Below are 27,257 nucleotides of genomic sequence, written 5' to 3' on the forward strand. Positions count from 1 at the left end.
AAGAATCAGAAATTGAGACTCGAAATGGCAGCTATGGAAAGTTGCTGTCAAATCTCTTCCTCCAGTGTGTAGGGGCTGGAACCAATGGACTAACATGACCCTAACATACCTTAGTACATGTCTAGATGCAGCCTTGAGTGCCTGGAACCGAGCCAACCCCTGAAATCACAAAACCAACAACAACCGTGAAGCATGAAGGTGGCCGAGAAAACATTCTGCACAGATTTTTTTCTAATGTTCTTGACATGATTTCGGTTTTGTCATGGATCAAGCACATGTAATGGTTTAAAAATAGATATATAACTTGATTGAAGAGCAAAGAAATAATATAGACATGCCTTAAGTTGTTTTTACAATAAACAACACAATACGTCGGATCGGGAGACACAGCAACGAAAATGAAGACACCTTGCTATTGTTGTTGTCTTGGCCAAGAATGGGAGCTTCTAATTCTCTAATATTTCGTTCTAGGGGAAGTGAAGAAGATGGTGAAGGCTTGTGGTCAAATATTGTAACGACCCATTACAGGCCCAGTGGACTGCCCATATGGCCCACTGCCCCGATCGACCCAAGGCTATCCCGATCTTGGGCTCTGCTCTATGGGCCTTGGCCCATCTATAGAACTCTTCCCTCACGGGCTTTCAATAGGCGTCGTACGGGTTAGCCTTGGGTTCCATAGATGGGCCAAGGCCCATAGAGCAGAGCCCAAGATCGGGATAGCCTCGGGTCGATCGAGGCAGTGGGCCGTATGGTCAGTCCACTGGGTCTGTAATGGGTCGTTACAAATATGGTGTGCATGGGGGAGTAAATGATGCCAAGTTGGGGGGAAAAACATGCATGTTGATTGGTTGGCGTTTGTTTTCTTGTTGTTGAGAGTTAAATGGTATTCATTGGAATTGTGTGGAGTGGAGATGACCGAGACTTGTCTTCATAATTAGTGTAAGATTTTATTTAAGTTTTGCTAAGTAGAATCCTATGTTAGATAAGCTTGATTAAAAGTTAATTAAGCACAATCTAGATGAATTAAGAAGCCTATAATTAAATTGGTGATTAATTAATTAAAGTAGACTTAAATCCACTTGATTTCAACAAAATAAATTATTTTTTAGCTCGGAATAAATTTAGGAATAATTTTGGATCATAAAATCCATCTCCGATTTTCTATCTCCGGTCCGGTCTCGCTTAAATATCTAAAAAGCTAAAATTTGAAATACGCGATTTAAAATCCTTAAAAATAACGTAAATGATTTAAATGCAATTAATCAATCATTTCTTAAAAAAATAACCATTTAAAATTAAATAATAGAAATTATGCACATATATACGCATATTGATTTTTCGGGTATTACACTATCAAGGAGTTTGGTTTTGTCAAGATCCTGAGGAACCATGTGTGTACAATAAAGTTATTGGGAGTACAGTGAAATGGTTATGATGGGGCTCACCCAAGCGACTTATATCAAATGATGGGGCTCACCCATCATAGACATGGGTGAAGTATCCTACGTATTGGGAATACAAATCTATAGAGATAGATCAAATGATGGGGCTCACCCAAGCGACTTATATCGATACCATTATGAAGAGATTCTCTATGGAAGAGTCCAAAAGAGGATACTTATCAATCTTTCATGGTGTTACTCTATCTAAAGCAATGTGCCCCAAGAATGATGAAGAGATAGAGATGATGACATGTATTCCATATGCGTCAGCCATTAGTAGTGTAACACCCATCTTCTATACTTGACATGATTAATGATTCTTATATTTGTAATCAAAATAGTGTTTCAATGATATACCTATATTATGAAGCAATTCAAACAAGGGGCATAAATTTGACGGTTTTTAAAAATTTTTTGGCATGATGCCCCTACATTTGTGTATAAACCAACAACTCAAGCAACAATATCTATATATACATATTATCATATTCTCATATACAAACATACTATGTATTCACATAGACATAAACATTGTAAAACTTGTTTCAAACCCTGACACAAAGTTCACTATAATACATATGCGGAAGCTATACAATAAGACGTTTAGGTTCTTGTCGAGGTAAGGCACGTCACAAGCATCCATTGGCGAACCGATATCCTATGTATCTTCATTTCCTGATCATGTAATGCATGAGCTACGTGAGTTTATAAAACTCGATAAGTTGGCACTTATATATATCAATATGCATTGAAGAAGTATACATATCAACTCGTAATCAACAATGAATCTTTAAACCATGCCATACCATAGCTTATATTCATGTTCATTTTTGTACTTAAGCCTCATTAGTTGACATGTAATAATGTGTTTGCTTTATTATATAGCTACTAATGTGTTGGATGTCAGAGAGCACCTTTGACAACCCCACGCCCCATGAACATATATTAGCCAATAGGTTTTGTGGACTTAAAACTACCCATGATGTCAACAAGCTCATATGTCATATAAAAATCAGTCATTTTCCTTTTCATTCATGTTCATATTCATGACATAGCACTCATCTTCAATATTCATGATTGGATTTCATATTTAATACATTACAATGGACTATGGTGCTATGTTTCCATCAATAAACATACTAACAACGTACATATAGTTGTAATCAATGAGAAGCATTTGAAATACATAATATTACTCATGTATTACTTCAAGAACATGCCAACTTACAGTCCAAGCGTAAAAAAACTGGCTTGAGACGATGTTTCTCACTCCTTTACTGTCAAATATATCAAAATCCAATAACTATGTCTATATGGTCTTATACATATATAACAACCATTAAAAAGATGAAAACTTACAACTTTAGGATGCTCTTGTGATGGAGAACTCAATTCTAACTTAAGATGTGGAAGAAGAAGACGGAAAATTTTACTTGGAGGAAGAAATCTTGTTGTCTTTCATGTGTTTGCTGCTAAATAAGAGAAGGAAATGGTGTAAATGCCTAGAAACTTCGAAACTTATCATTTTCTATACAAAGAGGTGCTCGGGAGTAAGATATTACCGCTCAAGCGCGGAACATTATGCAAAAGTACTGAAATTTTGGTGCACCAGCTGAAGCTCCTGCTATTCGTTTTACCTAAAAAGTAGTAGAAAATTTTTTTTCCAATTAAAATCGGACGAACTACTTAATTAAATATATAAAATATTTTGCACCATTTTAAAATAAAAAAACCAACTAGTGTTTGAAAAGTCAAAGAAAATCGTCAAAACATGAAATCGTTAAACGTTTTACCAACCTAAAATTAATCTTTTCAAATATTGCCAAAAGTATCATCCTCTCAAAAACCACTCAAAAAGCATAAATAAATAGTCATAAAAATCTTTAACGTAAATCATAAGTGCGGAAAATTAGAAGCCCTAGATCACATACAACAGTGAAAAATACTTGTACTTAAAATAACATTTTCATAATAATGCATAAACTTTAAACAATAACATTTTCATAAATATTTTCATATCAACATAAATATTGTCATATTCATCATAAACATATTCATATTAACATATTCATATTCGTGTTTGTTGAATTCAGAACGTGATTGTGACTCGTATTCGTATTCGTATTGATTGATGGATCCATCTAGAGAAAACCACAGTACTGGACGACGGAGACATCAGCGACACTCTCACCCGTCCACTGAGCCTTGGCCAACGTATTAACATATTCGTATCCGTATCCAAGGAAACACGATCGTCGGGCTCCCACTGAGACCATAACCCTCACGATATCTCCAACATATCATCGTATTAGTAACAATCCCTTCACGTCCTTCAACATTTCGTATTTCTATCAGTTAAAAAAAACATGCATATAATATCGTTTTTCTTTTAAACCGAGAATGCAACATATCTTTTAAATGTCCATAATTAAACCATAAAAATCCGTGAATATTTAAAAATCATAATTTAACTTATAAAATTTATACACATTCAAAATAATCATATTAGCATATAAAACAGCATTCAGGACACTGCCACGAAGTTTACTAATTTTCGAGTGTAAAATTATCGTTTTACCCCTGGACGTAAAATTTAACATTTTTTTGACTTTTTCTTAATTTCATTTACTCTAACATGTCCCAAATAATTATTTAAGTCTTAATTGAAATTCCCATAATTTATTTAGCTTAAATACTAGATTTTTAATTTATCTTTAAATATTCGGTTTTACGACGTTTTAATCCCGAAAAATTCCAAACTTTAATATAAAATTCCCAAATCAAAACTTAGACTTTTTATATTATTTTAGCCCTCGTGAACCACGACTCGACCCCCGTGAGCCGTGTTTCGTTTTATTATTTTCACAAAAAACCCTAGGACCTTCGAACAAGACAACCTCGAGCCTTCTCCATTTTTGTTCGAGCCATGCTCGAACCATCATGAGCCAACCCTATTCTAGACCCTACTGGACCCTTAGTACCCTTAAGAACCAACCTAAACCCCAAAACCGAAGCCCCCAACCCAGCACACAACTAGCCGAGAACTCCATGTTGGCAAGGACTCTTGTTTGTGCGACTAGGTCGTAACCCACAGAGCCAGTCCTTGAACCAGCCCATCAAGCACCCTCCTAGGACCCTAGAGAGTTGACCTAGCCCAGTCCACAGCCCCCTGACCGAGCCAACCAACCCCTGCAAGTCTGCGCACCCTGTGCGTCCCTTGATGGCTCTCGGGTGCTAGGACTCCTTCCCATCCCTGGTGTTCAAGTCTTAGCATGGCTAGGACTCCACCCCTGACTCATACATGGTCCTAGCTCGGTCCTGGTCCCAACCGAACCCAAGCTCAGCCATCAACCCATGAAAGCCGAGACATATGATCAACCTATACTAGATTTTGGTTCCAGCTTGTGTGTTCTGTTGTTGTGCAGCATTTTGGTGTGTTATTAGGACTCTAAACTCACGTAAATCCATGCTTTATCATGTCCTAATAATGACAGCCCTCTTAAACATATAAAAACATGAGTCTGGAATCCAATAACACAAGTTTAGAACACATATGCACATAGTTACGAAAATAAAACTTGTGTGTCATTTTTTTCCTTCAAAATAAGTTTATATAATTACTATGGTGTGATATATGTTTGAAGAGAAGAAATATGTGTGCCTTCGTGTATTTAAAGCACGATTATTTGTTGACAATTGCGAAGAACGGCGACAACAACCTTAGGCTGAATTACCTTTGGAGTTTTCGACTTTTCCCTTCAAAATATTCTATGTGTGTGTTGTGTATATTGAGGGAGTTTTTGGGAGTGTGGGGCGCGGGAATTACGGCGGTTTGGGATAGAAATTTGTATTTTAAATAGTTAATTAAGATACTAACCAAGCTTAGGCACATTATGGAGTTAATTATGTGAGGCCCGGGGCCGAAGAGGGCGGGGGGGTGATCGCCGGTGCCATCAGTTGCACGGACAATGAGCGGCTCCTGGCAGGCTTCTAGGTGGAGGGAACATGAATGAACCGACCCACACGGGAATGAGAGGGATTCCGAGACTGTTCAATGTAATGGACTGTACAGTTGAAGAGGGCTTAAAAGATTTGATTTGTACTACTCATATCACGAAGGTGCATCTTCTTTTCGGTAGCTCATCACATAAGAACTCCAAAGTTAAGCGTGCTTGACTTGGGGCAATTTTGGGATGGGTGACCTCCTGGAAAGTTTACCAGGGTGCGTGTGAGTGAGGACATAAGCACGCTGGAAAGACCCGTCTTGATACAGTGAGGACAGTCGAATCTGGGGCGTTACAGTTGGTATCAGAGCCGACCTCTCTTAGTACGGTGTGGTTCGGGGACGAACCAAGCGGAAGCTGGTGGGCATGTGAGGCCCGGGGCCGAAGAGAGCGGGGGGTGATCGCCGGTGCCATCAGTTGCACGGACAATGAGCGGCTCCTGGCAGGCTTCTAGGTGGAGGGAACATGAATGAACCGACCCACACGGAAATGAGAGGGATTCCGAGACTATTCAATGTAATGGACTGTACAGTTGAAAAGGGCTTAAAAGATTTGATTTGTACTACTCATATCACGAAGGTGCATCTTCTTTTCGGTAGCTCATCACATAAGAATTCCAAAGTTAAGCGTGCTTAACTTGGGGCAATTTTGGGATGGGTGACCTCCTAGGAAGTTTACCAGGGTGCGTGTGAGTGAGGACATAAAGCACGCTGGAAAGCCCCGTCTTGATACAGTGAGGACAGTCGTCGAATCTGGGGCGTTACAAATTAAGCCCAATTGTGCATTTTTAAAACATTAAAAATTATTTTAAGTTGAAAAGTTTGTGAATTTATTATTCGTATTTTTGTTGAAAAACCAACACTTATAAAATTTATGTCCCGGCGTATAAAATCACCTTGAAACTCCTTATTTTCAAAAATAAGAAAAAGCATCAATCATATTTTAAATAATTAAAAACAATTATTTAATAAAATTATTTTCCATTTTTAGCTCTCGGTTTCCGTTCCTTGATCGCAACTCGAATAATCCTTAAAAATTACACTTTTAATGCATGTAAGTAAAAAAGCTACTAAACATCATATAAACATGCCACATAATCAATTAAACAATTAAAATTATTTAATTAGCCATTTTTCATATTTCCTAGATTTGTATGCAGTTGAATTACGTCGTCTTAATTTTGGACCTTATAATTCCTCACCCCCTTAAATAAAATTCCGTCCTCTAAATTAGAACTTACCGAATTGCTCTGGATAGCGACTCTTCAAGTCCCTCTCGGTTTCCCATGTAGCTTTTTCTTTCGAGTGATTCAGCCACTTGACCTTGACCATTGGAATGACATTGTTTCAAAGTCTTCTTTCTTGCCTTACCAATATTTGGACAGGTCTTTCTTCATATGTCATGTTTGGAGTCAATTGTAGAGGTTCATAATTTAGCACATGTGACGGATTCGACATGTACTTTCGCACATCGAAATATGGAACACATTGTGAACTCAAGAAAGCATCGGTAGCAGTGCCACTCCATAAGCTAGTGTCCCAATCCTCTCTAATATCTCAAACGGACCAATAATTCTTGGACTAAGCTTGTCTTTCTTGCCAAAACGCATAATAGGTGCTATTTTTACAAACACATGATCTCTCTCTGCAAAATCTAAGTCTCTTCGTCTCTTGTCAGCATAACTCTTTTGTCGGCTTTGTGCCGTCTTCATTCTCTCACGAATTTTGACTACAAACTCGGAAGTCTCTTCAATCACATCCGGACCAATCTCTCTTCTTTCACAACCTCGTCCCAATAAATAGGAGATCTACATTTCCTTCCATAAAGTGCCTCAAAAGGATCCATCCCGATTTATGATTGATAGCTATTATTGTAGGTGAACTCCACCAGAGGTAATTTTGGTTTCCAACTACCTTGGAAATCAATTACACAAGCTCGCAGTAGATCTTCTAAAATTTGTATAACTTTTTCGGACTAACTATCGGTTTGAGGATGGAATGTTGTACTGAATAATAACTTGGTCCCCATCGCTGCATGCAGAATCTTCCAAAAAGATGACGTAAATCTCGGATCTCTCTCAGAAACAATTGATACGGAAATCCCATGCAGACGAACTATCTCCCGAATATACAACTCTGCATACTGAATCATAGTGAAGGTCGTCTTAATAGGTAGAAAATACGCTGATTTAATAAGACGATCCACTATCACCCATATAGCATTGAATCCCTTAATAGTCTTCAGCAATCCCACAATGAAGTCCATAGTAATATTTTACCAATTCCACTCGGGAATAGGAAATGGCTTGAGTTTTCCTGCTGGCCTCTGATGCTCTGCTTTAACTTGCTGACATGTCAAACATTCGGTCACAAATCGCAGGATATCTCTCTTCATGTCTGGCCACCAATATAACAACTGCAAATCTTTGTACATTTTCGTGCTTCACGGATAAATGGAATAAGGTTTGTCATGAGCTTCCTTCATAATGAGATCTCTCAAAGAATCGTCAATAGGAACAAATAACCGATCTCGATAACGAACTATACCATCCCCCTCAGAATATAAATTTCAGCCCTTGGCTTCATCTCTAGCTCTCCACTTTTGCAATTGCTCGTTAGTAAACTGCCCATCACCAATTCTATCTCTCAAAGTCGATTGTACTGATAAAGTGGCAAGATTAGGGGCCTCGCCCCTAGCATAAACTGTCAGCTCAAACCGCTGTATCTCGGACTACAACGGTCTTTAGAGTGATAATTGAGTGATAACTGCTGCTTTTCGACTCAATGCGTCTTCCACAACATTAGCTTTCCCCGGATGATAGCTAATCTCACAGTCGTAGTCCTTCACTAATTCTAGCCATCTCCGCTGCCTCATATTCAACTCTTTTTGGGTGAAGATGAATTTCAAACTTTTATAATCGGTGAATATTTTTCACTTTTCCCCATATAAGTAATATCTCCAAATCTTCAATGCAAAAACTACTGCTGCGAGTTCAAGATTATGAGTAGGGTAGTTTTTCTCGTGAATTTTTAACTGTCTCGACGCATAGACTGTAACTCGGTCATTTTGCATCAGAACTGCGCCCAAACCAAGTTTAGAAGCGTCGGTATATAGAACATACTCCCTTTGCCCTGATGGCATAGATAACACTGGCGCTGATATCAAGGCTTTCTTTAACTTATCAAAACTGTCTTGACACTCATATCCCCTTACAAACTTTGTATTCTTCTTTGTCAAGGCGGTCATGGGTATCGCTATAGATGAGAATCCCTAAATAAACTTGCGATGGTAGCCAGCTAGTCCCAAGAAACTGCGAATCTCAGTAACACTCTTGGTAATGGCCACTCTTTCACAGCCTCAACTTCAACGCCATCACTAGAAATGATGTGGCCTAAGAAAGCCACTCGATCAAGCCAAAACTCACACTTGCTGAATTTTTCATATAACTTTCTATCTTACAGTGCTGTCCTCAAATGACGACTATGCTCCTCTTTTTTCTTTGAATAGATCAAAATATCATCGATGAAGACTATAACAAATTGATCAAGATACGGCTGAAATACACGATTCATGAGATCCATGAAGATCGATGGCGCATTGGTCAACCCAAATGGCATGACCAAAAACTCGTAGTGCCCATATCTAGTACGAAACGCTGTCTTGTGGACGCCTGACTCTTTCACTTTCAATTGATGGTATCCAGAACGAAGATCAATTTTAGAAAATATTGATGCTACTCGTAACTAATCAAATAAATCTTCAATTCTTGACAGTGGATAATTATTCTTGATAGTGACATTATTCAGCTCTGGATAATCAATGCAGAGACGTATACTACCATCATTCTTCTTCACAAATAATACTGGTGCGCCCCATGGAGAATAACTAGGGCGAATAAAACCCTTGTCTAGCAATTCTTGGATTTGATCTTTTAGTTCTTTCATTTCAGCGGGTGCTAGACAATAAGGTGCTTTAGATATAGGAATGGTTCCCGGCATTAACTCTATAGAAAATTCCACCTCACGATCGGGTGGGATGCCAGAAACGTCCTCAGGGAAGACGCTAGGAAAATCTCTGACAATATCAACCTCTTCCAATTTCCGACTTATAGGAGCATGTGCTGTAGTGAAACATGCTAGAAAAGCTTGGCATCCACGTCTAATAATCTTCCTCACACATAGACAAGAGATAATGTGCTGCATTTCCTTGTTCCACGCCGCCTCAAAGACAAAGGATTTACCACTAGGCGGTCGAATAGACACTGATCGCTGAAGAAAATCAATCGAAGCTCCATTCGCTGATAACCAATCCATCCCAAGTATGATATCAAATTCAGGCATAGGATGCACAATAAGATCTGACCGACTATATCTTTGAATAAACGAAGCTCCAGATTCTTGACAATTTTAGATGTCAGCATTTGATCATCGGAAGGAATAGAAACTTTGAAATCCAAACCCATATCTTCAGGAGTAATATTCAGTCGCTTGATGAAGGTTTCAGTTATGAAGGAATGTGTAGCACCTGAATCTAGCAGTGCATAGGTAGCTACACCTTGAACGATAATCCTCCTTGCGGCGAAAATGTTTTTTAATTCTTTTCTTGTTGAAGCTTAAGGAATTTGTAATATTATTCCCAAAGTTATGTGAAGATTACGCGTTGAACTTAAGCTTTTCTTTAAAAATTGCATTTTGGCCCTTCGACTTTTCGAAATTTGCATTTTAGTCAACAAGTTTTTGAATTTATGCAATTTGATCCCTATATTTTTCGAAAATTCTCATTTAGACTCTTAATTTTCAGAAATTACATTTTTGGCCCTTAAGATCGGAAATTTCATTAAGTCCCTTATCTTTCGGTTAATTACATTTTGGTCCCATGATTTATCAAAAATTACATTTTAGTCTTCATAATTTCGAAAATTTCGGTGAGACTCCATAAATTCGAAACTCTTATCCAACCATTAATTATAAATTTCTTTATATTTTGGCCCTAAATCTTTTATTTGTAATTATTTCATCCTTCGCATAAAATAAGGCTCAAAATCAATACCAATTTCTGTGTTTTCTAAAATCATATCTTAATTCCAACTAAGGTAGAGTATGCAATCTAATTTCCACTAGGTTAAATCTTGTTCTCAATTCAATTCTAATGACCAATTTAACATTTCATGCAATAATAAGCAATATAAAAATGTTAAATGATTAGGTTACCCGTGATAAGAGTAGTGTCTGCCTCATCTTCAGCTTCCTCTGCACTCATAACATATGCTCGTCCCATAGTAGGTGCATTCTTCTTCAGGCAATCAGCAGCTTTGGGCCCTTATTCCTTGGATATGAATCACTTTGTAGTAACCCACACGCACGGTCCATAGTGTAGTCGATTGCACTTCTTGCATGGTTGTCCCTCTGCAGGTTTTAGTGCTGCAGGTGGTGGCGGCTTTTGTTGTCCTTGCTTCTTGACTTGACCTTGGGGCTTTTGAGGCCCTTGTTGTAACGCCCCGAAAATTTAAAGGTCCACGCGAACCATATGCATTTGAATTATTAAATTCTCCTGTATTTTAATTAAATGTTTTAATTGCGTGAATTAATTATGTTGTGCATATTTACATGTTTAAAATATATTTTTCTCCATGTTGCATTAAAATGGTATTTTTAAGGAATGTTCAAGTGACGATCGAGAAACGGGGACCGAGGGCTATAAATGTAAAATGTATTTATTAAATAATTATTTTAATTATTTAAAATAAGGTTGATGGTTTTTCATATTTTTGAAAATATTTCGAGGTGATTTTATACGCTGGGGCGTAGTTTTTATCGGTGTTGGATTTTTAACAAAAACTCGAACGTTTTGGCGACCCGGCTAATAAATTAACAAATTTTATTAAACAAAATTATTTTTAATATTTTAATTAAGCACTAATGGGCTTAATGGGCTTAATTATCATAGTTAATGGGCCTAAGCCTAATTAGTGATTAATTAGCTATTTAAAGTGTTAAACCCCACCCTAAACCATCATACTTCATGCCACTTTTTCTGAAAACCTCTCCCTTATGCACGACAACTCACACCAACAAAGCTTTGGAGGAAATTCGAAGCTTTCGAGGGATCACAAGCCTAAGCCCTCCTCCTCATAGTTCTTCGGTCAACGGTTTTTCGTGCGTATATAACGCAAAGGAACGCCATATTTCTTCCTTTTCTCATCATTCACACCATAGTAACTATTTAAAATTGTTTTGCATGAAAAACAAGGAACACACCTTATTATTTTTGCACAAGCATCTTAGGAGGTTTTTAAAACATGTAATTTGATCCATAAACCATGAAATTCATGTACCCAAGGGGCTGCCATGGTTAGGAAGTAATATGGGTTGGTTTTATCCAAGTTTAAGGGCCTAGAATCATCCACAATATGCTGCACACACACAATAAGAGAAGATGAAACCGTAGGATGAAACAGAGAAAGAAGGAACGTGGGTTGGTTGGTTTATCCAATTCAAGTGGCTCGTTTGTTATGCATGGGGGCAGGTGGCTCGACCAGGTCTTAAGGAGGGCTAGCTTGGGACGTAGCTAGGTCATAGGAAGAGTCCTAGCACGGCTAGGACTCGTGTACCAGGCTAGGGAAGAGTCCACGCTGCATAGGACTCTTCCCGTAAGGTGAGGGTGATCAGCCGAGATTTTCAAGGGAGGGGCTCGGTTGGGGGATGAGATAGGTGGTCTGGACGATGGCTTAGGATGGTCCAGGTTAGGAAGGGCTGGGTTCAAGGGAGTGGCTTGGTCCAGCGAGGGCAGAACAAAAAGCGTGGGAGCGCAGGGGAGGGACGCGCAGGCTGTTTCTGATCGAGGAGGTTCGTTGCTTGGGTCCAGGGCTTGGGCTGGCCTAGGCAGGGCTGGGCGTGGTCCATGGGTGGTCAGGGTCGGCTGGGCTCAGGGGTGCCTCGGCTGGAGGTGACCTAAGCTAACTAGGAGTCTTGGGCGTGAGGGACAATTCCATGTGTGGCTACTAGTTTCACAAACAGGTGGGTTTCTGCGTGGCTTAGAGGCTCGGGCTGGGGTGGCTCGGGTTTGAGACTGGTCTAGGGACAGTAAGGGTCAAGGGAGGTCAAGTGGTTAGGGGCTGGGAGTGTCCTAGTTGGGCTAGGAGTCCTAGATATCCTAGGAGACTCACACACAAAATATGCAGGTTTTTGGGTCAAGTTCTAGGAGGTTTTTGAGCGGGCCATGGGTGGTTTTACTGGCTAGGCTTTGTCAGTAGGGTCCCTAGCTGAGTTGGTTAGGTTTTGGTTCAAGGTGGCTCGGGCATGGCTCACGTAAATTAGGAGATAGCTCGGTGCGTTCGGTACGGTGTCAAAAACGAAAATTAAAAGGCTAAAAATGAATCCATGGGTCCACGGCGGTGGCTCATGACTTGGAAGGGTAGAATAAATACTAAAAATGTTATGTATAAAATTTGGGATCAAAATAACGAGTTTTGGAATTTTCCGGGATTTAATCGCCGCACGAAACGCTAATTAACGAGTTAATTGAAACACATAGTTTTAAGTTTTATAAAATTATGAAAATTTAGGTTTAAGCTTAAATAATTATTATAAGTCTAAGTTTTTAATTTGGGAATTTTATATTAAGTTTTGGTTTAATTCGAGATTAAAACGCATTAATACGTCTTATTTAAAGATTAATTTAAAAGTTCTCGATTTAAGCTAAATAAAAATATGGAAAAATTCATGTAGGCTTAAATAATTATTTGGGACATGTCAGAGTCAATGGAATTAAGAAAATGTCAAAAACGGGGAATTTTACGTCCAGGGGTAAAACGGTCTTTTTACACCTAAAAAATTAGTAAACGTCATGGCAGTGCCCTGAATGCTGTTTTATGTGCCAATATGATTATTTTCTATAGTTATGGATGTTTATGGAATTTTTTATGTTAAAATGATATTTTAAATATTTATGGGATTTTATATGTTAAAATGATATTTTAAATGTTTAGGGAATTTATATGTTTATGATTTAATATGTCAAATGTTATTTTAAATGTTTTGAGTCTAAAATGTCATTTTAAATGTTTATGAAATGTTCATGATTAAATTATGATTTTTAAATGTCTAAGGGATTTTTATGATTTAAGGAAGACATTTAAAAAACATGTTGCATGCTTGGTTTCAAAAACAAAATGTCATGTTATGCATGATTTTTATAAAGTGATGAGAATGTAAATGTTGAAGGAAGTGAAGTGATTGTGACTAATTCGTTAATGTTGGCGACGTCGTGAGGGTTATGGTCCCAGTGGGAGCCCGACGATCGTGTTTCCATCATTACGAATATGTGGTAACGGTTATGTGGTAACGGTTATGTGGTAACGGTTTTGTGGTAACGGAAGAATGGGAATATCGTGAGGGGAAAAGGCCCCAGAGGGAGCCTATTTATGGGAAAAGGCCCCAGAGGGAGCCCCGAGGATCGTATTTCTATTCGAATAATGATAGGCCAGGGCCCAGTTGACCGGTGAGAGTGCTGCCGGTGTCCCCCGCCGCCCAGTACTGTGGTTACATGTAGATGGATCCATCGACCCTCATGATCATGATCATGAAAGTCACAATTATCGATCTGAATTCAACAAAGGAAAAGGAAAAGGAAAAGGAAAAAGAAAAGGAAAATGTTTACGATCATGTTAAAATGTTCTATGTCATGATAAGGAAAAGATCAAGGTTATTTATGCATGTCATGAAATGTTATTTTAAGTACAAGTATTTTTCACTGTTGCATTTGGTTTTATACGTATTACTTGTTATAAAGATTATGGTGTGTTGAGTCTTTAGACTCACTAGGTGTGATGGATGCAGGTGAGGTTGAGGGAGGACTCGACAGATGATTTGACTGGACTGATAGTGCACACAAACCGAGGACCAGCGCTTCTACTTTTCCGCATTTACGATTATGACTTATGATTTATGTTAAAACTTTTAAGACTAATTATTTATGCTTTTTGAGAGATTTTTGAGAGATTTAGTATGGGTAATGCTTTTCAAACTTATTGCTTTTTAGGTTTGGTACAACAGTTGACGATTTCATTTTATGGCTATTGCACTTGATTTTAAAATGCTAGATGGTTGGTATTTTATTTTAAAAGGGTAAAATATTTTATAAAAATATTTTAATGTGAGAAAGGTACATGGCCGAAAAATTGAGTGTTTATTAAAAAAAAATTCTAGTACTTTTAAAGCAATAAAAAGGGCAGGACGTTTCACTTGAGTTCTAGGAGGACCCATATATGGCTTCTTGTTTGGCTGAGTATTATTTTGGTGTTGCTGTCTCTTGCATTGCATCTCAAACTCAATGTCTTTTAAGGATTGCTCAGATTGAAATACATAAGTCGTAGCAGTAGCATAATCCACAGGACGCATCATCATAACATTATTCCAAATGGTAGGTCGTAGACTATCAATGAAGTGTCGAAGCTTCTCCGCGGCATCCCTCGCAATAAGGGGTACAAAGTGACAACCCCTATCAAATTTCTTCACAAATTCAGCAACAGAAGTGTCTCCCTGACGGAGAGTCAAAAATTCCCTCTTCAATTGCACTCTAACATCAGCAGTAAAATATTTCTCGTAGAATATCTCCTTGAATCGAGACCAAGTAGGTGTAGCAAGGTTAACACCATGCTCGACTCCTTCCCACCATAACGAAGCATCATCCCTAAACAGGTAAGTGGGACACCTCATACGATCAGCATCCCCCATATTCAGATAACGAAAGTGTACCTCGAGTGCACGAATCCAAGCCTCAGCAGCAAAAGGATCGGTGGTGCCAGAAAATTCCTTAGGCCCTAGCCTCCAGAACTGATCATACACGCCATGTTGTGGCCTAGGTTCTTGTTGTAACTGCTACTCGAAGAAACGAGTCATCCCCTCTAAGGCACAAGTAGAAGCATCCCCAATAGGAGGCAGGGGTGCATTAACATTCTGATCCTCTGTGGTCTATGTCTGTCTATCAAGAGGTGCGCGTCTAGGAGGCATTATATCTGAATGTTTTTTCCAAATTCTGACGTAATCAACATGCATTTAAATATAAGTTTTCTAATCGTGTGACATATCTCAATCTATTTAGCAATTTAAGCATACAAAGCATATATACTCAAAAAGTTAGTAAACATATACCGTAAACATATTATTCATGTCTTCATGCATGTAACATCATATTAAATCATATAAAGCATGTAAAACATACAAATTGAGGCTTTACGACTGATCTTCCAGGCGCTGATGGTTGCACAACCCTTTACAAAACCATTTTTCTGATACCAACTGAAACGTTTGATATTCGTTTTACTTAAAAAGTACTAGAAATATTTTTCCCTATTAAAATCGACCGAACTACTTAATTAAATATATAAAATATTTTGCACCATTTTAAAATAAAACAACCAACTAGCGTTTGAAAATTCAAAGGAAATCATCAAAACATGAAATCGTTAAACGTTTTACCAACCTAAAATTAATCTTTTCAAATATTTCCAAAAGTATCATCCTCTCAAAAACCACTCAAAAAGCATAAATAAATAGTCTTAAAAATATTTAATGTAAATCATAAGTGCGGAAAAATAGAAGCGTTGGTCCTCGAATTATGTACACCTTCAGTCCAGTAAGTTCAACCATCAATAGCTCCAATAACATTATTATCGTAATCACCTTCATCAATCACAACTATTGAGTCTAAAGACTCGACACATGATATTCTTGATAACAACATAATACGTATACAGATCACATACATCAGTGAAAAATACTTGTACTTAAAATAACATTTTCATAATAATGCATAAACTTTAAACAATCACATTTTCATTAATTTTTTTCATATCAACATAAACATTTTCATATTCATCATAAACATATTCATATTCGTGTTTGTTGAATTCAGAACGTGATTGTGACTCGTATTCATATTAGTATTGGGCGATGGATCCATCTAGAGAAAACCACAGTACTGGGCGGCGGAGACATCAGCGACACTCTCACCCGTCCACTGAGCCTTGGCCAACGTATTAACATATTCGTATCCGTATCCAAGGAAACACGATCGTCGGGCTCCCACTGAGACCATAACCCACACGATATCTCCAACATATCATCGTATTAGTAACAATCCCTTCACGTCCTTCAACATTTCGTATTTCCATCAGTTAAAAAAACATGCATATAATATCGTTTTTCTTTTAAACCGAGCATGCAACATATCTTTTAAATGTCCATAATTAAACCATAAAAATCCGTGAATATTTAAAAATCATAATTTAACTTATAAAATTTATACACATTCAAAATAATCATATTAGCATATAAAACAGCATTCAGGACACTGCCATGACGTTTACTAATTTTCGAGTGTAAAATTATCGTTTTACCCCTGGACGTAAAATTTAACATTTTTTTGACTTTTTCTTAATTTCATTTACTCTAACATGTCCCAAATAATTATTTAAGTCTTAATTGAAATTCCCATAATTTATTTAGCTTAAATACTAGATTTTTAATTTATCTTTAAATATTCGGTTTTACGACGTTTTAATCCCGAAAAATTCCAAACTTTAATATAAAATTCCTAAATCAAAACTTAGACTTTTTATATTATTTTAGCCCTCGTGAACCACGACTCGACCCCCGTTAGTCGTGTTTCGTTTTATTATTTTCACAAAGAAACCCTAGGACCTTCGAACAAGCCAACCTCGAGCCTTCTCCATTTTTGGTCGTGCCATGCTCGAACCATCATGAGCCAACCCTAATCTAGACCCTTCTGGACCCTTAGCACCCTTAGGAACCAATCTAAACCCCAAAACCGAAACCCCCAACCAAGCACACAACTAGCCGAGAACTCCATGTTGGCAAGGACTCTTGTTTGTGCGCCTAGGACCTAACCCACCGAGCCAGCCCTTGAACCAGCCCGTCAAGCACCCTCCTAGGACCCTAGAGAGTCGACCTAGCCCAGCCCATAGCCCCCTGGCCGAGCCAACCAACCTCTGCAAGTCTGTGCACCCTGCGCGTCCCTTGATGGCTCTCGGGTGGGAGTCCTAACTTCCCAGCCCTGGTGTTCGAGTCCTACCGTGGCTAGGACTCCACCCCTGACTCATACATGGTCCTAGCCCGCTTCTGGTCCCACCCGAACCCAAGCTAAGCCATAAACCCATGAAAGCCGAGACATATGTTCAACCTATATCAGATTTTGGTTCCAGCTTGTGTGTTCTGTTGTTGTGCAGCGTTTTGGTGTGTTCTTGGGACTCTAAACTCACGTAAATCCATGCTTGATCATGTCTTAATCATGGCAGCCCTCTTAAACATATAAAAACATGAGTTTTGAATTCAATAACACAAGTTTAGAACACATATGCGCGTAGTTAAGAAAATAAAACTTGTGTGTCATGTTTTTCCTTCAAAATAAGTTTAGATAATTACTATGGTGTGATAGATGTTTGAAGAGAAAAAATATGCGTGCCTTTGAGTATTTAACGCACGATTATTCGTTGACGATTGTGAAGAACGGCGACAACAACCCTAGGCTGAATTTCCTTTGAAGTTTTCGACTTTTCCCTTCAAAATATTGTATATGTGTGTTGTGTATATTGAGAGAGTTTTGGGAGAGTGGGGTGTGGGAATTATGAGGGTTTGGGATGGAAATAGTTAATTAAGATACTAACCAAGCTTAGGCCCATTAGGGAGTTAATTAAGCCCATCAAGCCCAATTGTGCATTTTAAAACATTAAAAATTATTTTGAGTAGAAAAGTTTGTGAATTTATTATTCGTATTTTTGTTGAAAACCAACACTGATAAAATTTACGTCCCGGCGTACAAAATCACCTCGAAACTCTCTATTTTAAAAAATAAGAAAAAGTATCAATTATATTTTAAATAATTAAAAACAATTATTTAATAAAATTATTTTCCATTTTTCAGCCCTCGGTCTCCGTTCCTCGATCGTAACTCGAATAATCCTTAAAAACTACACTTTTAATGCATGTAAGCAGAAAAGCTACTAAACATCATATAAACATGCCATATAATCAATTAAACAATTAAAATTATTTAACATATTTACTTGATTTGCATGCAGTTGAATTACGTCGTCTTAATTTTGAACCTTACACCAGCGCTTGGGCGGTAAGATCTTGCCGCTCGGGCGCCACACATTCTGCCTCTGCGCACAGTTTCATCAAATATCGCTCCAGAAACGTCTCTTTCTTTCGAAATCTAAAAAAGTGGTAAACATGAAAGTTTTAGAACTATGTGTTAGCTTGATTCTCCAATTGACCTCATGTCATTTGAAAGTTTGAGTAAAAGGTTATGCTCCATCAACCAAAATATGTCATTGTAGGAATAACGATACACACGACACACTTCGGGGCACTTTTGGCTTGTCTTCCACAATGATTTGGACAAAACCCAAAACATGAAAATTGTAACCTTATATCTTAGCTTTCTAATGGTTATAGCCTCACACAATTTGGATCAATATCAAAATCATTATGCTAAAACCCGTAAGAACTGTCATATTTTCAACTCATTTCCTGCAGTTCCATATCAACTTTCATTACACTATTTTACATACACATCTTACTATCACTATTTAGACATATATTCATTCTCAATACACCATGGACAATATATAAATCATATTAAATCTTACTATCGATACCTTAATCAACATGTGAAACATAATGAACCAAGTAACAACATAATAAATGACATAAACGCATCATTAATCATTTGTATGAGTAACTGGGCATTACAATTCTCCCCTCCTTCAAAGAGTTTGGTCCTCAAAATTTGACGTACCATTTAGTTCAGGATATCTCTGTTGAATTTTGTCTTCTCATTCCCAAGTTGCTTCTTCCATGGCATGATTGCGCCATAATAGTTTCACTAATGGTATTTCCTTGCCTCGTAACAATTTTGATTTCCTTTCGAGGATTTGGACTGGCCGTTCCTCTTACGAGAGATTCGATGCAAGCTCCAATGGTTCATAATGAAGAACATGAGAAGGATTGGCCAAATACTTCCGTAGCAAGGAAACATGAAAAACATTATGAACGTTTGACAAGTTTAGTGGTAAAGCAACTCGATTTGCTCTATCTCCTACTATGTCTAAGATTTCAAATGGACCGATATATCTTGGACTTAGTTTTCCCTTCTTACCGAAATGCAAAATTCCCTTCAATAGTGATATTTTTACAAATACATGGTCACCAACATGAAATTACAATTGACGACGTCGCACATCATCATAACTTTTCTATCGGCTTTGGGCAGTGTGCATTCTTTCTCCGATCTTGGTTACCAATTCTGCTTTCTGTTGCACCAATTTAGGGCCTAATAACTTTATTTCTCCTATTTCATCCCAATGTACTGGAGATCGACATTTTCTACCATATAATACTGTATATGGTGTCATTCCAATATTTGACTGATAATTATTGTTATATGTAAATTCAGCCAACGGTAGTTTACTGTCCCAACTGTCTGGAAAGTCAATAATACAGGCCCTTAACATATCTTCCAATATTTGATTCACTCGTTCTGATTTTCCATCAGTTTGAGGGTGGAATGTTGTACTAAATGCTAATCGAGTTCCCATAGAATGATGTAAACTTTTCGAAAATTCAGACGTAAATTTGGGATCCTTTTCAGATACAATGGACATTGAGATGTCATGAAGCCTCACTGTCTCTTTGATGTATTCTTCAGCATATTGATTCATCGTGTATGTGGTCTTCACCGGAAGAAAGTGATCCGATTTTGTAAGTCGATCCACAATAACCCATATAGCATTGAATCCTCTTTGTGTTCTTGGCAAACCAAGGATGAAATCCATTTTGATATGTTCCCATTTCCACTCAGGAATGGATAATGGTTTCAGGAGTCCTACTGGTCTTTGATTTTCAGTCTTGACCTGTTTACAAGTTAGACATTGTGCAATAATTGAGCAATTTCATTTTTCATACCTGGCCACAAAAATAATGGTTTTAAATATTTGTACATTTTTGTGCCTCCCGGATGAATTGAATAGGGTGTAGCATGAGCATCTATAAGAATGTCGGTTCTTATCATTCCTTGTTTTGGCACACACAATCTACCTCGATATGTCAACATTCCTTCCCATTCAATTCAAAGTTCAAATTTCATTTTTCCTCATCTCTCTGTCTCAGTTGTTGTAATTCATTATCTGCACTTTGTTCGGCCTTGATTTTGTCTGCAAGTGTTGGTCGAACTATGAGGGATGATAATCGGATTGCAGCTCCCTTTGGAATAACCTCAATCTGCTAGTTCTGTAAATCTCATATGATTTGTTCTTGTACTTGCATTGCGGCAATAGAACTGGATTTTCGACTCAATGCATCTGCAATAACATTGGCTTTACGTGGATGATAATTAATAACATAATCGTAATCTTTCACTAATTCCAACTAACGTCATTGTCACATATTCAGTTTTTTTTGCGTGAAAAAGTATTTCAAAATCTTGTGGTCAGTCTATATTTCACACTGCTCACCATACAGATAATGGCGCCATATTTTCCACATAAGTACCACTGTTGTCAGTTCTAAATAATGTGTGAGATAGTTCTTTTCATATTCTTTCAATTGTCTTGATGCATAAGCAATAACTTTCTCGTGCTGCATTAAGACTGCTCCTAAGCCATGTTTTGAAGCATCACTGTATACCACAAATCCATCTGGTCCTTCGGGAATAGCAAGGACATGTGCTGATGTCAATTTTGTCTTTAACTCTTGGAAACTGCGATCACATGCTTCGTTCCATACAAATTTCACATTCTTTCGTGTTAACACAGTCAAAGGCAATGCTATCTTGGAAAATACCGCTATAAAACGACAATAATAATCAGCTAACCCAAGAAAACTGTTAGGTAAGTGGGGCCCAGGCTGAATAAACAATTCAGAAAATTAGAATCCCACATCGGAAAGTTTACAAAAATGATTTAGGGATTTAGTTATAAATAGAGATCAATTCCTTCAGTTATTGTATCCCAAAATCAAAAGCTTTTCAGCTTTGATAAAAAGAGAGAGCATAGAAAATGTAACGCCCCGAAAATTTAAAGGTCCACGCGAACCACATGCATTTGAATTATTAAATTCTCCTGTATTTTAATTAAATGTTTTAATTGCATGAATTAATTATGTTGTGCATATTTACATGTTTAAAATATATTTTTCTACATGTTGCATTAAAATGGTATTTTTAAAGAATGTTCGAGTGATGATCGAGGAACGGAGACCGAGGGCTGTAAATGTAAAATGTTTTTGTTAAATAATTATTTTTAATTATTTAAAATAAAGTTGATTGTTTTTAGTATTTTTGAAAATAAAGGGTTTTTCAACTAAAATACGAGCTTTTTGGCAACCCGGCTAATAAATTCACATATTTAATAAAAGAAAAACTTTGCTAGTATTTTATTTAAATCCTAATTTAACTAATGGGCTTAAATTTTATGGCTTAATAGGCCTAAAGCCTACTTAGTGATTAGATTAGTATTTAATGTGTAATTTAAAATCAAAACCTAAGCTACCTTGCAAATCAAGTCACGGCCCCCTATTCCAAAATTCTGAAAACTCTCTCCCCAACCCCACCACTTCACGGCTGCACACTCAATCATATTAGAGAGGATTTTTGCGAGGAATTTTCGAAAAGCTCTAGCAAGATCAAGCCATCGTCGCGTCCCGTTCTTCGTCGTCAACGGATTTTCGAGCGTATAAAACTGCAAAGGCACACCTTAATCTCCCTTTTCTCATCCATCATGTCATATTTATATTTTTAAAGTCGGTTTGCATGAAGCTTGAAGCACAGAAACTTGCTGCACGTTTTCTGTCCTTGCATGATATTTTATGCTAACATAGTGATGCTTTGATTCGCGTTTCATGATACTAAGGGGCTGCCATGATGTCTAGGTTTGTTTAAGTAAAGTTTATGCATGATTTAGAGTCCTAACACACTCACCTTAAACACCAAACTCACGACAGAACATGCACAGGCTGGAAATCGGATTATTGCTGTCATGGTTATGGCATCGGGTTTCTTTGGTGAAGGGGAGGGCTGGCCTTGGCTTGGGTTCAGGGCTGGCCTAGGGTCTGGTTGTGTCAAGGGGAGAGTCCTAGCCAAGCTAGGACTCGGCTTAGAAGGGCTGGGAGGAGTCCTTGTAAACAAGGACTCCTACCCGAGAGCAAGCCACACTTCTGCGCAGGGCTTGCGCGGCTTGCTGGGAGAGAGGGGGCTCGGCCAGGGGGTCTGGGCTGGGCTAGGTTACGTCCTTAGGGTCCTAGGAGGGTGCTTGAGGGGATGGTTCAAGGAGTGGCTCGATGGGTTGAAGCCTAGCATCAAAAACGTGAGAGTGAGGATCATGACAGCAAGTAGGCGAGAGGTTGCTGTCCATGTTCAGTGGGTTGCTGCTCGCGTCCAGGGGCTTGGGTTGGTTTGGGTCGAGTCTGGGCATGGTCCAGGGATGTCTAGGGTGAGGTGGGCTCGATGGTTAACTAGCTGGAAGGGTCCTAGTTGAGTTAGGAGTCCTAGAAGTGCAAGGTGACACACACACATGTATGCAGAATGTTGGGTCACGTTTTAGAAGTGTTTGGGTCGGGCCAGGGATGGTTTATGGGCTTGGGCTTGCACAGTAGGGTCCCTAGATGGGTTGGCTAAGTTTTGGCTCGAGGTGGCTTGGGCGTGGCTCAAGTAAATTAGGAGATGACTCGGTGCGTTTGATTAAGTGTCAAAAACGAAAATTAAAGAAGGAAAAATTGATCCAAGGGTCCACGGGGGTGGCTAATGACTTGGGAGGGTAGAATAAATACTAAAAATGCTATGTTTAAAATTTGGGATCAAAATAACGAGTTTTGGATTCATTCAGAATTTAATCGCCGTACGAAACGCTAATTAACGAGTTAATTGAAAAGTCTAGTTTTAAGCTTTATAAAATTATGAAAAAATTACGTTTAAGCTTAAATAATTATTATAAGTCTAAGTTTTTAATTTGGGAATTTTATATGAAAGTTTGGTTTAATTCGGGATTAAAACGCATGAATACGTCACATTTAAAGATTAAATTAAAAGTCAACGAATTAAGCTAAATAAAAATATGGAAAAATTCATGTAGGCTTAAATAATTATTTGGGACATGTTAGAGTCATGAAATCTAGATAAAAGTCGAAAACATAAAATGTCGAGTCTAGGGGTAAAACGGTCTTTTTACACCTAAAAATTAGTAAACGTCATGGCAGTGCCCCGAATGCTGTTATATGTGCTAATATGATTATTTTCTATAGTTATGGATGTTTATAGAATTTTTTTATGTTAAAATGATATTTTAAATGTTTATGAGATTTTATATGTAAAATGATATTTTAAATGCTTAAGAAATTTTAGATGGTTATGATTTAATATATAAAAATGTTATTTTACATGCTTTGAGGGTAAAATGTCATTTTAAATGTTTATGAAATGTTCATGATTAAATTATGATTTTTTTAATGTCCATGAGATTTTTATGAATTAAGGAAGACATTTAAAAGAAGTGTTGCATGCTTGGTTTCAAAAACAAAATGTTATGTTATGCATGATTCTTCTAAAGTGATGGGAATGAAAAATGTTGAAGGAAATGAAGTGATTGTGACTATTTCGTTAATGATGGCGATGTCGTGAGGGTGATGGTCCCAGTGGGAGCCCGACGATCGTGTTTCCATTATTGCGAATATGAGGTTATGAGGATATGAGGTTTGAGGTAAGAATGGAAATATCGTGAGGGGAGAAGGCCCCAGAGAGAGCCCATTTATGGGAGAAGGTCCCAGAGGGAGCCCCGACGAACGTATTTCTATTTGATCATGATAGGCCAGGGCCCAGTTGACCGGTGAGAGTGTTGTTGGTGTCCCCCGCCGCCCACTACTGCGGTTACATGTAGATGGATCCATCGACTTTTGAGGTTTGAGGAAAATCACAATTAACGATCTAAATTCAACAAAGGAAAAGGAAAAGAAAAATGTTTATGATAATGAAAAATGTTTATGTTATGCCATGTTGAGGAAAAAGTAAATGTTAAGGTTTATGTTATGCATGTCATGAAAATGTTTATACTTAAAGTTGACGCATCATTATGAAAATGTTCCTATTTAAAGTTCATGCAACATAAAAGGTTCACGAAAATGTTCATGTTTGAAGTTTATGCATCTTCATGAAAACGATATTTTAAGTACAAATATTTTTCACTGTTATATGTTGACTGTATTACGTATTACTTGCTATAAAGATGATGGTGTGTTGAGTCTTTAGACTCACTAGGTGTGATGGCTGCAGGTGAGTTTGAGGGAGGACTTGACGGGTGATTTTACTGGACTGAAGGCGCACACAACCCGAGGACCAGCGCTTCTACTTTTTCCGCATTATGATCTATGACTCATGATTTATGTTAAAGATTTTAAGACCATTTATTTATGCTTTTTGGATAGATTTTTGAGAGGTTTAGTATGAGCTATACTTTTCAAATTATTGCTTTTTTAGGTTTGATAAAACAGTAGACGATTTCATTTTTAATACTATTTCACTTGATTTTTAAAATGCTAGTTGGATGATGTTTTATTTTAAAGAGTAAAATATTTTATAAAAATATTTTCAGGATGTTTATGTGTATGGCCGAAAATTGAGTGTTTTTTTAAAAAAAAAATTTCTAGTACTTTTAAAGCAATAAAAAGGTCAGGACGTTTCAGAAAAAAAGAGTGTATTTTTTTCTTGAGTGCGGGAATTCTCTTGTGTGAGTTAGAGAAATTATTTTCTCGGTATACTCGGGGTTTGAGAGTGAGAAATATTGAGTGTATTGGTGTATACACTTGTTGTAATATTTCTTCTAGTTATAAAAGTTGCAGTACTCCGTGGACGTAGCCTATATTGGGTGAACCACATAAATCTTTGTGTTCTTGTTTGTTATTTTATTCCGCATTTTTGGTACTATATTATCATCGTGATCGACATCGCTTCGGTATAATTTCCTAACAACTGGTATCTGAGCCTTGTTGTGAAAATTCTTAAGAATTCTAAGTATGCTATGTGGTTGCAGCTTTGTCTGATCTTCCACATTAGAAAAGATTTTTTAGATTTTTTGCTAAGGTTAGAGAAGTGATGGCCGGAGATGATGGATCGGGACCGGGAATCAACAAGTTCGACGGAACAGATTTTTCATTCTGACGGTTGCAGATAAGAGATTATCTGTACAGTAAGAAGCTGCATCAACCTATATCAGGAAAGAAATGGGAAAAGATGGAGGATGATGATTGAGAGCTCCTTGACCGACAGGTGTTAGGTGTGATACGACTGACCCTAACGAAGAATGTGGCACATAACGTGGCGGAGGCAAAAACCACAGAAGAGATGATGTGAGGCCCGGGGCCGAAGAGGGCGGGGGGTGATCGCCGGTGCCATCAGTTGCACGGACAATGAGCGGCTCCTGGCAGGCTTCTAGGTGGAGGGAACATGAATTAACCGACCCACACGGGAATGAGAGGGATTCCGAGACTGTTCAATGTAATGGACTGTACAGTTGAAGAGGGCTTAAAAGATTTGATTTGTACTACTCATATCACGAAGGTGCATCTTCTTTTCGGTAGCTCATCACATAAGAACTCCAAAGTTAAGCGTGCTTGACTTGGGGCAATTTTGTGATGGGTGACCTCCTGGGAAGTTTTCCGGGGTGCGTGTGAGTGAGGACATAAGCACGCTGGAAAGACTCGTCTTGGTACAGTGAGGACAGTCGTCGAATCTGGGGCGTTACAAGTGGTATCAGAGCCGACCTCTCTTGGTACTGTGTGGTTCGGGGACGAACCAAGCGGAAGCTGGTGGGCATGTGAGGCCCTGGGGCCGAAGAGGGCGGGGGGTGATCGCCGGTGCCATCAGTTGCACGGACAATGAGCGGCTCCTGGCAGGCTTCTAGGTGGAGGGAACATGAATTAACCGACCCACACGGGAATGAGAGGGATTCCGAGACTGTTCAATGTAATGGACTGTACAGTTGAAGAGGGCTTAAAAGATTTGATTTGTACTACTCATATCACGAAGGTGCATCTTCTTTTCGGTAGCTCATCACATAAGAACTCCAAAGTTAAGCGTGCTTGACTTGGGGCAATTTTGTGATGGGTGACCTCCTGGGAAGTTTTCCGGGGTGCGTGTGAGTGAGGACATAAGCACGCTGGAAAGACTCGTCTTGGTACAGTGAGGACAGTCGTCGAATCTTGGGCGTTACAGATGATGTCCATTTTATCGGATATGTATGAGAAGCCATCAGCAAACAACAAAGTACATCTCATGAAAAAGTTATTCAACTTAAAAATGGGTGAAGGTGCTTCGGTGGCTAAACACATCAATGAGTTCAACACGATTGTTTCTCAGCTAACATCGGTTGAAATCAATTTTGATGATGAGATTCGTGCACTTATTCTTTTGGCGTCTTTACCAAATGTTTGGGAACCAATGCGGGCAGCGGTTAGCAACTCTGTTGGAAAAAGAAAGCTACAATTCAATGTTGTCAGAGATCAAATTCTTGCTGAAGAAGTTCGCAGGATGGATTCGCGTGAAGGAACATCATCGAGATCTGCTCTAAATCTCGAGAACAGAGGAATGGTAGGAGTGGCGAAAAGAGTTCTAACCGATGGCGCGGTAGGTCCAAGTCAAGAAATGGAAAAGACGAAAGCAATTTTGAAAAGAATTTGAAGAGCAGGAGTTGTGGTGAAACTGGTCACTTGAAAAAGAACTGCAGATCAACGAGAATAATGCCAAT

This window comes from Primulina tabacum, chromosome 2 (assembly GCF_025594145.1).
Source record: "Primulina tabacum isolate GXHZ01 chromosome 2, ASM2559414v2, whole genome shotgun sequence".
NCBI classification, from domain to species: domain Eukaryota; kingdom Viridiplantae; phylum Streptophyta; class Magnoliopsida; order Lamiales; family Gesneriaceae; genus Primulina; species Primulina tabacum.